The sequence below is a fragment of the Lactuca sativa genome, chromosome 7 (genome assembly GCF_002870075.4).
Source record: "Lactuca sativa cultivar Salinas chromosome 7, Lsat_Salinas_v11, whole genome shotgun sequence".
NCBI lineage: Eukaryota > Viridiplantae > Streptophyta > Magnoliopsida > Asterales > Asteraceae > Lactuca > Lactuca sativa.
Window position 1 is genome coordinate 133,714,290 of NC_056629.2, and position 11,298 is coordinate 133,725,587.

Below are 11,298 nucleotides of genomic sequence, written 5' to 3' on the forward strand. Positions count from 1 at the left end.
TCGGTCTCGAACCAATAAAAATCCGAAACTACTAACGCGACGATACCTCGATTCATACAAGTAACATTTGGGAATTCAATATACACGTGAGAGTGCACAGACGTCTACGCACCATCTTTGGGCCCCAAAAGTGTAAAATCTTGTTTGTTGGGCCTAGCTAGCCCAATGACCTGATCTTAAGGCCCGAAGACTTCTACCTTACGAGGTGTTGGGTCTTACATGATCTAGCACAGCGTAAAAGGACTTTCAATGGCTTGTATACTATTGGTCCCCAAGGGTCCTTTGGTATTGCTAGTAAAGTCGATATTTCATGCGAGGCGGGTCTGGTACCCCTCGTACCCCTTTTTTTTTTTTATCCCCAACCGGTTAATGGAGTCATCGGGGTCTTCGTGTCCTCTTTCTCTTCGGATGTGGGGAAGTCAGGGCGGTTGGATAACGTGATTAGTACGGACGACGCCTACGGGATCGTTAGTATAGTTATAAACTGGTCGTTTGTGTAACGCGTGTTTATAGCAATTAATCATGCTCAAAAATAATCCAACGTCGCCTGGAATTGATAACTTCACGCGTTGCAATGGTTTCATTTTAACTTCATGGAATTCAAAGAATTAGGAAAACATCGGGTTTTCCTAGGGTTTTTCAATACATTCGGTTTTCAAAACGTACACAATTTTGATGAACATTTTCTTTACAACTATAGAAACAAACAAGCATACTTATGGATCTTCACAAATGTTTTCAAAAGCTCTTTTCAGAAAATATCGGATTTTCTGGTAGTTTTCAGAATGATACAAAACATTGCCTTTCAAATACCGCTTATGAACTCACCAACATTTCGCATGTTGACGTTTTTCAAAATACTTGTATTCTCAGGGAACCAGTGAACCAAAGGAAAATGTACTCAGTGATGGCTTGCAGTTTACTTATTAACGAATCGAACAATTTATTTTTGGGAATGTAATGTTTAAACAATGTACTACATGTAAACTTTATTGGTTGTACTATATTAATGCATGGTGACGAATGTTGTTACGTTTCATATATATTCAATGTTATGGTATTCAATTAAGTCACGACAGCCCTCGGACGTTTCCGCCGTCTGGTTCGGGGGTGTGACAAGTCACTCCCGATGTTGGTCACTACTGCCGATACATACTGAATACTTCTTACTACTATAACTTAGTGCTGAGTACCCATCCGAACGAATGAATCAGATAATCCTTCGAGTAAAAGATTCATCCCTGCAACGGTTAGACTCATACGAGAGCTGTGCAACAGGGTTAAATCCTTCCCTCTGAGATTATTCAACCCAACTGTGAGAGGCGTAGCACTCCTCGGTCAACCAGCTGTCCCATACCATACTTCTCTTATCATTACCACCATTAACTGTAAATTCCGTTGTTCCTTATCCGCCTTCCGGATGAACTGAGACCACCAGGTCCCAACTAATCTGTCAATAACTGGGTTACCAGACTTCCACCGGTGACTACATCCAGCACGATCTCTTAGTCGCTCCCAACGACTTCTGAAGAAACTTCGGCTATCTAAGCTGCTTTATCTAATCTGCCACTCTGGCGCCACAAGTCCTGGGATCCTTGATCCCTTATTTAGACCCTAAGGTCCTTACTAGATCCCACCTGTGCTGTTATAATCTCACGGGCCCCGCCGGCGGGTCACACCCAGCTACACCCTAGAGCGATCTATCCCTCTAGTCTCAATTGCCTAACTACTACCGCACGGGCCTCGCCTACGGGTCTCACCCAAACCATACTACTAAGCAATTTTGCTCTTCAGTCTCACCTATACTACTACTAACATACGGGCCTCGCTCACGGGTCTCACCCAACTGTATCCTGGAGCGGTCTCTCCCAACGTCTCACATCTCTAGCGCTATGCAGGCCAACCCCATAGTAATGTCAACGAACTGATGGGTTTTGAGCATTCTAACACTTCCTAAGTGTACATGTAACCCTAATAACCTTGGATCTATGTTTGTCTAATTATCATGCAAAGTTGAATTCCAAGGTTATATTCCTATCTAGCATTCATGGGGAACAATTTTTTAACTTGAATGAAAGATAGAATAACTTACCTTGTTGTTGCTTATATTCCAAGGTTATATTCCTATCTAACACTTCCTAAGTATACATGCAACCCTAATAACCTTCGACTCATATGTTTGTTTTACCACTCATTGAATTATACACAAAAGCACGTTTTATAACATCGAGTTACCAATGCGTTTTCGTACAATCAATGCATAACCAAATCGTAAGTAACAAATCATATCTCTAGGTTTGAAGACCTATATGATATTACCGTCTCACGATCACTCGAGATAAATTCCATGAAGTGATTCCAATGAGCGTGGGTTGAGTCCAATGCTCATAACTTATGAGCACTCATGATTGTTATAGCCATGTCCAACACCTTAGACCTCTGCAACCAATCATGAAAGTCTTGATTCATACCTACTTCCGACATATGACCGATTGTGGAGGTTTGAATAATATGATATACCAAACATAATTATTCTGGAAGCCAAAACATGCAAAAGAAATATAGTAAACGATCGACAAGAGATAGCAACACTTTACTCATAAATAAAACACCTTTTATTCATCATCTAATGTGAATTACGCTTTACAAATTTCGAGGTTATCTAACTACTAAATCTAATATCATCCTTCAGCCCTATGCTCCGAGCATGCTGGAGATGCTTAACCCGAGTCAGTCCCTTCGTGAGGGGATCTGCTAGATTCTCATCCGATGATACCCTCTTTGCCACGAGGAGTCCTTCTTCTATTCGATGTCTGATAAAATGGTATTTTCTGTCGAAGTGTCTGGATCTCCCGTGATCCCTTGGTTCCTTGGCTAAGGCAACAACACTTTCACTATCACATAAGTTTTCCATTGGCTCTTTAATAGCTGGTACAACTCCAAGGTCTCCAATGAAGTTCTTCAGCCATATTGCCTCCTTTGCTGTCTCGCTAGCTGCAATATACTCTGATTCGCAAGTTGAATCAACCACTGTCTCTTGCTTGGAACTCTTCCAAGAAATTGCTCCTCCGTTTAGGGTAAAGACCCAGCCTGACTGAGAGCGGAAATTATCCCTATTAGTCTGAAAGTTAGCATCACTATACCCTACAACTCTCAAGTCATCACTCCCACTGAGGGTAAGGACCCAATCCTTAGTCCTCCGTAGGTACTTGAGGATATTCTTTACCGCATAGTGTGCCTTGCCAGGGTTCCCCTGATACCTTCTAACCATGCTCAAGGCAAAGGCTACATCAAGGCGAGTACATGTCATAGCATACATGATCGATCCTACAGCCGAAGCATAAGGTATTTGACTCATTTCTGCTATCTCAGCCTCAGTACTAGGGCTTTGTGTCTTACTCAGTCTGGCGTTACTCTGGATGGGTAACTCTCATTTCTTGGAGTCCTGCATGCTGAATCTCTTCAGCACCTTATCCAAGTAGGTACTCTGACTAAGTCCAATTAGTCTTTTACTCCGGTCTCTCAAGATCCTTATCCCTAGAATATAGGTAGCTTCTCCTAGGTACTTCATAGAGAAACACTTCCCAAGCCAGGACTTAACTTCCTGCAGAGTTGGGATGTCATTTCCTATGAGTAGTATGTCATCCACATACAATACCAAAAAGCTAACTATACTCCCACTAGCCTACCATGGCTTCCGCGTAACTGTTAGGTTCATCCAGACCTATCAGTGTCTCATCACTGATAAGTGTATCACCTTCCCACAGTAATATGGAATCCATAGTAATGCTCAGGTGCATTCCTAACCTTTGTGGAACGCCTTAGAGGTACAGACTTGTCAATTGGCTCAATAGGAGTTTCCTCCTCAAGTTGAGTGCTAGGGTTTGAAGTTCCTTCACCACTTGACTCTTGAATTTCTTCAAGGTCAACTTGCCTCCCACTGTTTCCTTGGCTTATGAACTCTCTCTATCTTAAGAAAGCCCTCCTAGCTACAAAGACCACGTTTTCACTAGGTTTGTAGAAGAGGTAACCAAAGGATTGCTGTGGGTAGCTGATGAAAATACACCTCTTGCTCCGAGGTTCGAGCTTATCATGAGTCTCACGTCTCACAAAAGCCTCGCAACCCCAAATCTTGATGTGGTCTAGTTTGGGTACTTTACCTGTCCACATCTCATGAGGAGTTTTGGCAACTTTCTTTGTAGGGACTAGATTAAGGATATGGGCGGCGGTCTCTAAGGCATACACCCAAAATGAGATTGGTATAGAAGCTCGACTCATCATGGAACGAACCATATCCAACAAGGTTCGATTACGCCTCGCAGCCACACCATTCAACTGCGGTGTCCTGGGAGGTGTCAATTGTGAGACAATCCTACATTCCCTAAGATAGTCGAGGAACTCTGAACTAAGATACTCACCACCTCGATCGGATCGAAGCATCTTAATGTTCCTGCCCAATTGATTCTCGACTTCCTGTTTAAATTCCTTAAACTTTTCGAAAGTCTCTGACTTATTCTTGATTAAGTAGACATATTCATATCTATTGTAATCATCAGTAAAAGTCAAATAATAACGATTAGCATCCCTTGTGGCATGTTTGAAGGGCCCACACACATCCGTGTGTATAAGATCCAACAAACCTTCACCCCTCTCACAAGAACCTGTGAAGGGTGACCTTGTCATTTTTCCAAGTAAGCGTGATTCGCAACTATCATCTGACTTTAGGTCAAATGACTCCAAGACTCCATCCTTTTGGAGTTGGCCTATGTGTTTCTTGCTTATATGTCCAAGACGACAATGCCATAATGATGCTTTATCCAAGTTATTATCATTAACATAATCAATACACAATACATTATTTCCTAAGTTATCAACCACATATATTGTTTCATACATGCCATCACAAGGTAATGCTTTAAAATAAAGAACATTATTAAAGAAAGCATTAATAGAACCAACTTCATTATCAAATGAAAAGGTGAAACCTTGTTTATACAAAGCATGAAAGGAAATAATGTTTCTTGCCATTTCTGGCGAATAACAACACTTATTCAAATCTAAACTAAACCCACTACTTAGCGATAAAGTATAAACTCCAATCTTGGTGACATGTAAAGCTTTCCTATTCCCCATGATTAAGTTTATTCTTCCTTGATCCACATTCTCACTTCTTCTTAGTCCCTGCAAATCATAACATATATGAACACCACAACCGGTATTAAGGACCCAAGAGTTAGAATGGGGTGAGTTATTAGATAAGATAGTGTAAATACCTGCATGGTTGGGTTTAACTTTCCCATCCTTCACATATTGTTGGTATTTTGGGCAGTTCCGCTTCCAATGTGACTTTTCATGGCAATATAAGCATTCAGCATCTTTTGGGTCAGAAGAAGGAGTGACGAAACCATTCTTGGTTCCACTTGAAGAAGAGCCATCAAGGGTCCTAACTTTGGTACCCTTCGAAGAGCTCTTTCTCTTCTTCCCTCGACTTTTCCCGATTGCCAAAATCGAGGCGGAGTTTGGAGTAGGAGTGTTAACAACTGACTTCCCCTTAAGACCTGTTTCTGCGGTCTTGAGAAGTCCCTGAAGTTTGCTGAGTGTGACCTCTTCCTTATTCATGTGATATGTCATGCAGAATTGATCATAGCACGATGGTAGGGAGTGCAAGCTCCTCAGGGAAGTTCACATTAAGCTTCAGCAACCGATCCACATACCTTTGCATTTTCTGCATGTGGCTCGTGATGGATTCCCCGTCCTTCATCATGGTTGTTATCATGGAGCAGATGATTTCATACCTCTCTTGTCGTGCACTTTGATGGTATCTTTCCATCAGATCTTTGTACATTTCAAAAGGGTAGAAGTCCTCATAACACTTTTGGAGTTCCGCTGTCTTCGTGGCCATCATGATGCATGCCACTTTGGTAGCATCCCTTTCATGTGCCTGAAAGTCAGTGATCTCTTGGGGAGTTGCAGTGGTCTCATCAATATCCTTAAGCTCCTTGTCGAGGACATATTCTTTGTCCTCATAGCGGGTAATCATCCTGATGTTTCTGATCCATTCATTGAAGTTGGATCCATCAAAAGTGACTTTCTCACACAAGTTCATAAGAGTAAAGGAGCCATTAGGATTAGAGCAAGAAACAGCATTGTTTGAAGACATCTGAAGGAAGAGGACAAGATTAGTTTAGATAGTAAGAGAGTCCTTAATAAAACACCCAAATGTAATATTAAGGCTAGGATCCAATCACAATATATTATAACTTAGAAGAGGTATGCCGTAATCCAAGCTATAACATATTTGAAAGGTAGGTGAATGACGATTCACCAATTTCCACCATGAAAAACAAAATATTAAAATATTAGGTTTTTGATTGGTTCTTAGAAATTCTTAGATTCTTTTGAGATTCAATGAACTTTTCAAAGGCATGTTTCAATCTCAAGTGTGCCCTCCAAATTTTGTGACTGGGATACCGAGGATCACAAAATGAGGTGTGAAGTAACCATGCAAATCACTTGGTACCCTTAAAGTTTATCACTCAATCGATGTGCCGATAAACCACACACGCTCCATCGATACTATGATAAACCTTAAGTCACCCTTTACCTACCTTGTTAAGTCCAAGTTAGTGTGCCAGTTAACCACACACTCTCCACCAACAACTTAAACAAAGTGTAAAGTGTAATTTCATGGATTAGCACCTTATTCACATTTTTTTCCTAAAGTAACTAAGATTGGGAATTTAATAAAAGCATTTAGTTACTTTATAATATTCATCATACTTTTAATGAGAATTTATAAGTCCTTGTCTTACCCGTTCGGCTAACGACCCTCCACCGATCAAGGAAGCGGTGGGTGAGAGTGGACACCCATTAAGTTGTCATTTTATAGGCAACAACCTTATACCCCCCTTATAGACCGGCTTCGTGAATGAGGCGTACTAGCGGTAAGACGACTTGCTCTTATACATATATATATATATATATATATATATATATATATATATATATATATATATATATATATATTATTAACTTATAATATTATAAAGTATAAGGGTTGAATTTTAACTTTTAAAATTCTGAGGGTTGGAACTAAAGTTTTGATCAAGACTTTACTTGTTCCAAAACTTGAGGGCAAGTTTTGTAAACTTTCAAAACTTTTCATTTCTTATAACTTATGAGTTAATTGAGTAACAAAATGAAGACTCTTCATTTTTATAACTTATGTGTTCTTTTAATGGTTTTAATAAAAGTGTGACTTTTGATTTTCCATAACTTGAGGACAAGTTATGGACTCCATTAAAACACATTATGATCAAGAATTAAACTACCAAGTAGGTTATAAATAATTCCTACGATCATCTAATCTTTATAAGTTCAAGAACATGAATATGAACATTTTCAAGAATCAAAAATTACACTTAAAACTTTGTAATTTTGATAATTACCATTGCAAATGGATTAGCATAAACATTACACCATCTAAAACAAGTTTTTCAAGTACCAAAACAGTTTAGGGTAATGTTTCAAGTCCATTTCCAGCAACAAAAGTCGAAAATTTACATTCTGAGGCTCCTAGTCGTCGAGTGCACGAACCTACTCGGCGAGTAGGATGAATTTACACATGAACTCGGCGAGTCCCCCCATGGACTTGGCGAGTTCATCAGGCAGATTTCACAATATCGACTTTTTTCATCAATTTTGCACAAATAACAAACAAACAATCCTAGGCTCTGATACCATTGATGGGTTTTGAGCATTCTAACACTTCCTAAGTGTCATGCAACCCTAATAACCTTGGATATATGTTTGTCTAATTATCATGCAAAGTTGAATTCCAAGGTTATATTCTTATCTAGCATACATGGGGAACAATTTTTTAACTTGAATGAAAGATAGAATAACTTACCTTGTTGTTGCTTATGATCATTGAAACCTTGTGAGCCTAGCACTCCAAGTGTGATGCCTCAAATGCTTCACACAACACCAAATGGTTTTGGGATGACTTTAGAGAGAATACACACTTCTAAAATCGGCCTAGCCCCCTTGTTTCATATGTGTGTTGTCGATTTTGGTGGAGAATGGGTTTCTGATATGTGCATATTTAGTTCATATTAAGTATAGATTTTTATTCATTTATTAACTAAATTATTGCATTTTATGGACAAAAGGTACTTAAAAGTGTTTGAATTATATTTTCAGTCCAAAAATGAAGATCGGAAGCAGAAGGAAGCAGGAGAAGCGGTTGAGAGATCAAGAATGGAATAAAGAAGAAAAACACCAAAAATAACACCTACTCGGCGAGTAGGGTCGACTAATCGACGAGTGCGATCGAAGAATCGAGAAGATAATGACTCGGGATCCCGGAGACTTATCACAATACGGGGACTGAGAGATGGACTCGATGAGTCGCCACCTGACTCGACAAGTCGATTCATATATATAAAGATAACTCCTCAGACCGATGGGGGAGACTTCTGGAACGATTCAGAAGAGTTTAGTTGCGATTGAAAAGGCATAAAAACCCTAGAAGACGATGAACGAAGCTAGAATTCAATCTCAGAGAGTAATTGAGGCAAAATTTCATCATTCCACTTATTCTTTTGTTTTATCATTATGGTTAAACAATTTGACTTTGTTTGTTTGTTGTTATTTACTTCAATTATGAGCTAAAACCTTTAGACTTCTGTTTGGGGATACAAAGTTGACAATATGGTTTGATTGATTGGTAGGATTAATTCTAAGTTGGTGAATTTTTGTTATTTTAGCTTGCTAAAGAACCTTGTGTGTGAATAATAATTAATTTTCTGTTAATAGGAAGATAATTGATTAGCATGAACATCTATTGATTATTAACCTCATATGCTATGTGATCACTATGCCATATGTCTATGATTAATGAATATGAAACTAGAATTAATACGAAAATTGAGTAAATCCATGTGCAAGCTTGTAAGATGACCATCAAACAAGAAGTTAATTAAAAGAATAAATTAGTTAACTATTGCAAGTCTAACTTAACCCGAATAATTAATCTAGTGAATTTAATTAAATTAGACAATTGGCCACTATTTAAGTTAGTTTATTTGCTAAGGATTAGGGTAGTGAATACGAATCTAATCACTTGAATCGGTAACCAACGAAAGAATTAATCCATTGCACCATTACCTTGAAATCAACCATAGAGTCAACCAAGTTGAACTAAACAGAAGTTCCTTTCCAATTATTGAATCTAGTTAAGTCTCTATTTTCTAGTTCATAAATTAGTAATAGTTAGTAAGTTTCTAGTCTTGTAAAACTAGAGAAAACCCCTACTTATTAATTAACTTAGATAAAATTAGTTTTTAATTTTAATTTGTCGTTCCCTGTGATCGATACCCTGCTTATTTAGCTATACCACAATTGGTAGGTTCACTGCCTCTTGTGTGTTATTTGATAATTAAAAGTAGGTTTAAAACTAAGTGAGTTTGCACACATCAAGTTTTTGGCGCCGTTGCCGGGGAACGGTTCTAAATTAACATTAAATTCTAGTTTAATCGATCCTTTGTGTGGGATTTATCTTACACAAAGTTATTTAAGAAGCAATTCAGTAAGTAGAATTAGTTTTATTAAAATTTCGTTTTTAGAGTAACTAGAAATTTTCTTTTCTGTTTTTGCCTTGAACTCGCCGAGTGCACTCGTGCCGACTCGGCGAGTACATCGTTGTTTCAGTTTTAAATTTTTATTTTATTTTTGTTCTTTTTACGTGTTTTCTGTTTTGTTTACAGTTGTTACATGACCCGAGGATCTGATACACCTCTGGTCCCCCCTCTTGAAGACCTGGAATCCGCGCTAAGGAAGAGCAAGGGCAAAGCCGTTGTAGAATCCGCTTCCTCAAAGAACTCGCCACTCAAAAACCTCAAGTCCGTTTTCAGCAAGAAGAGGAGCAGCAAATCCGGAGCATCCAGTGCCTCTTTGACTATTGAAGACCCAATTCAAGAAGATATAGAATACGAGACCGAGGAAGAAGAACAACCAACATTCGAGCACGACTCCGAGTTTGAAGACGATTTAGTCATCACTATGGCTAATATCGATGAAATCCCCATGGGGGAATGGAAGAAGAGGATGCGCGATGACACCGGCCCGGGACTTGTGCAGCCAACAATTCCCGCAACCACCACTTTCGAACTAAAATGCCATATTCTCGCTCAACTCAAGGAGATTCCTTTTTATGGGAAGGATCACGAAGATGCCTATAAACACTTGGACGAAGTGAATGATGTGGCCGACTACTTTAATGTACCGAATGTCCCCCGCGAGACCCAGCTTCTTCGCATGCTCCCAGTCACGTTCAAAGGAGCTGCAAAGGATTGGTTAAAGTCTCTTCCTCCCGGATCGGTCACCACATGGGCCAAGATGAAAGAGGAGTTCATTGATCACTTTTTGTCCGCCCTCCAAAATAGCCAAGCTAAAGAAAGCAATTGCCAACTTCGAGCAACAGCCCGGAGAATCTCTTTATGAAGCATGGGAAAGATACAAGAGTTTGCTTAGAAATTGCCCACATCACGACCTTAATAGCCAACAAGAGGTCTCCATTTTCTACGATGGAGTCAATGTCACCACAAGGCAATTGCTAAATTCTCAAGGTCCGCTCACGAAGAAGGCGCCCCCGGTAATCAAGGAGTTAATTGAAGAATTCTCTAAGCACTCTAGAGAATACCACAATCCAAGAAACGAAGTAAGTCGGGGAGTAGTGAACGCGGAAAATGATAGCATAGCGGCAGTGATAGCTAAGCTTGATAGTCTTGATAGAAGAATGACAAAAATGGATCAAACAATCCATGCTATGAGGGTGGGATGTGAAAATTGTAGAGGGCCCCATCTCACCAAGGATTGTGATATGGATGAGAATGGAAATAAGAAAGCTCAAGTCTTCTATTCAAGTGGCGATCGATACGACGAAAATTGGCGAAAACCTAAGAAGGAATGGCTCCCATACGAAGAGTATAAGAAGGCTAAGGAGGAAAAATACAAGCAGAAGGAGAGGGGACTATATCAAAGAGAAGAACCGGTAGAAAAGAAAGCTGATTTGGAAGAAATGTTCACTAGATTCATAGCCGCGTCCGAAAAGTGACACAATGATCACGATGCTGCAATACATGAGACCAGAGACATGATAAGGAATCAGCAGGCATCCATTCTCAACATTGAGAAACAGCTGGGACAGCTTGCACACCAAGTGAACGAAAGAAGACCGGGTCAACTTCCAAGTAATACCGAAACCAATCCGAGAATGGAGAATGTGAGTGCAGTGAC

General features: G+C 39.6%; 1 non-coding gene across 1 annotated transcript; it reads right to left on the reverse strand.

The window, feature by feature from the left end:
• Positions 1-10,447: 10,447 nt before the first annotated feature.
• LOC111878408 (small nucleolar RNA R71) lies at positions 10,448-10,554 on the reverse strand. Its single transcript, XR_002845725.1, has one exon. It is a non-coding gene; the product is annotated as a small nucleolar RNA R71 (small nucleolar RNA).
• Positions 10,555-11,298: the final 744 nt, after the last annotated feature.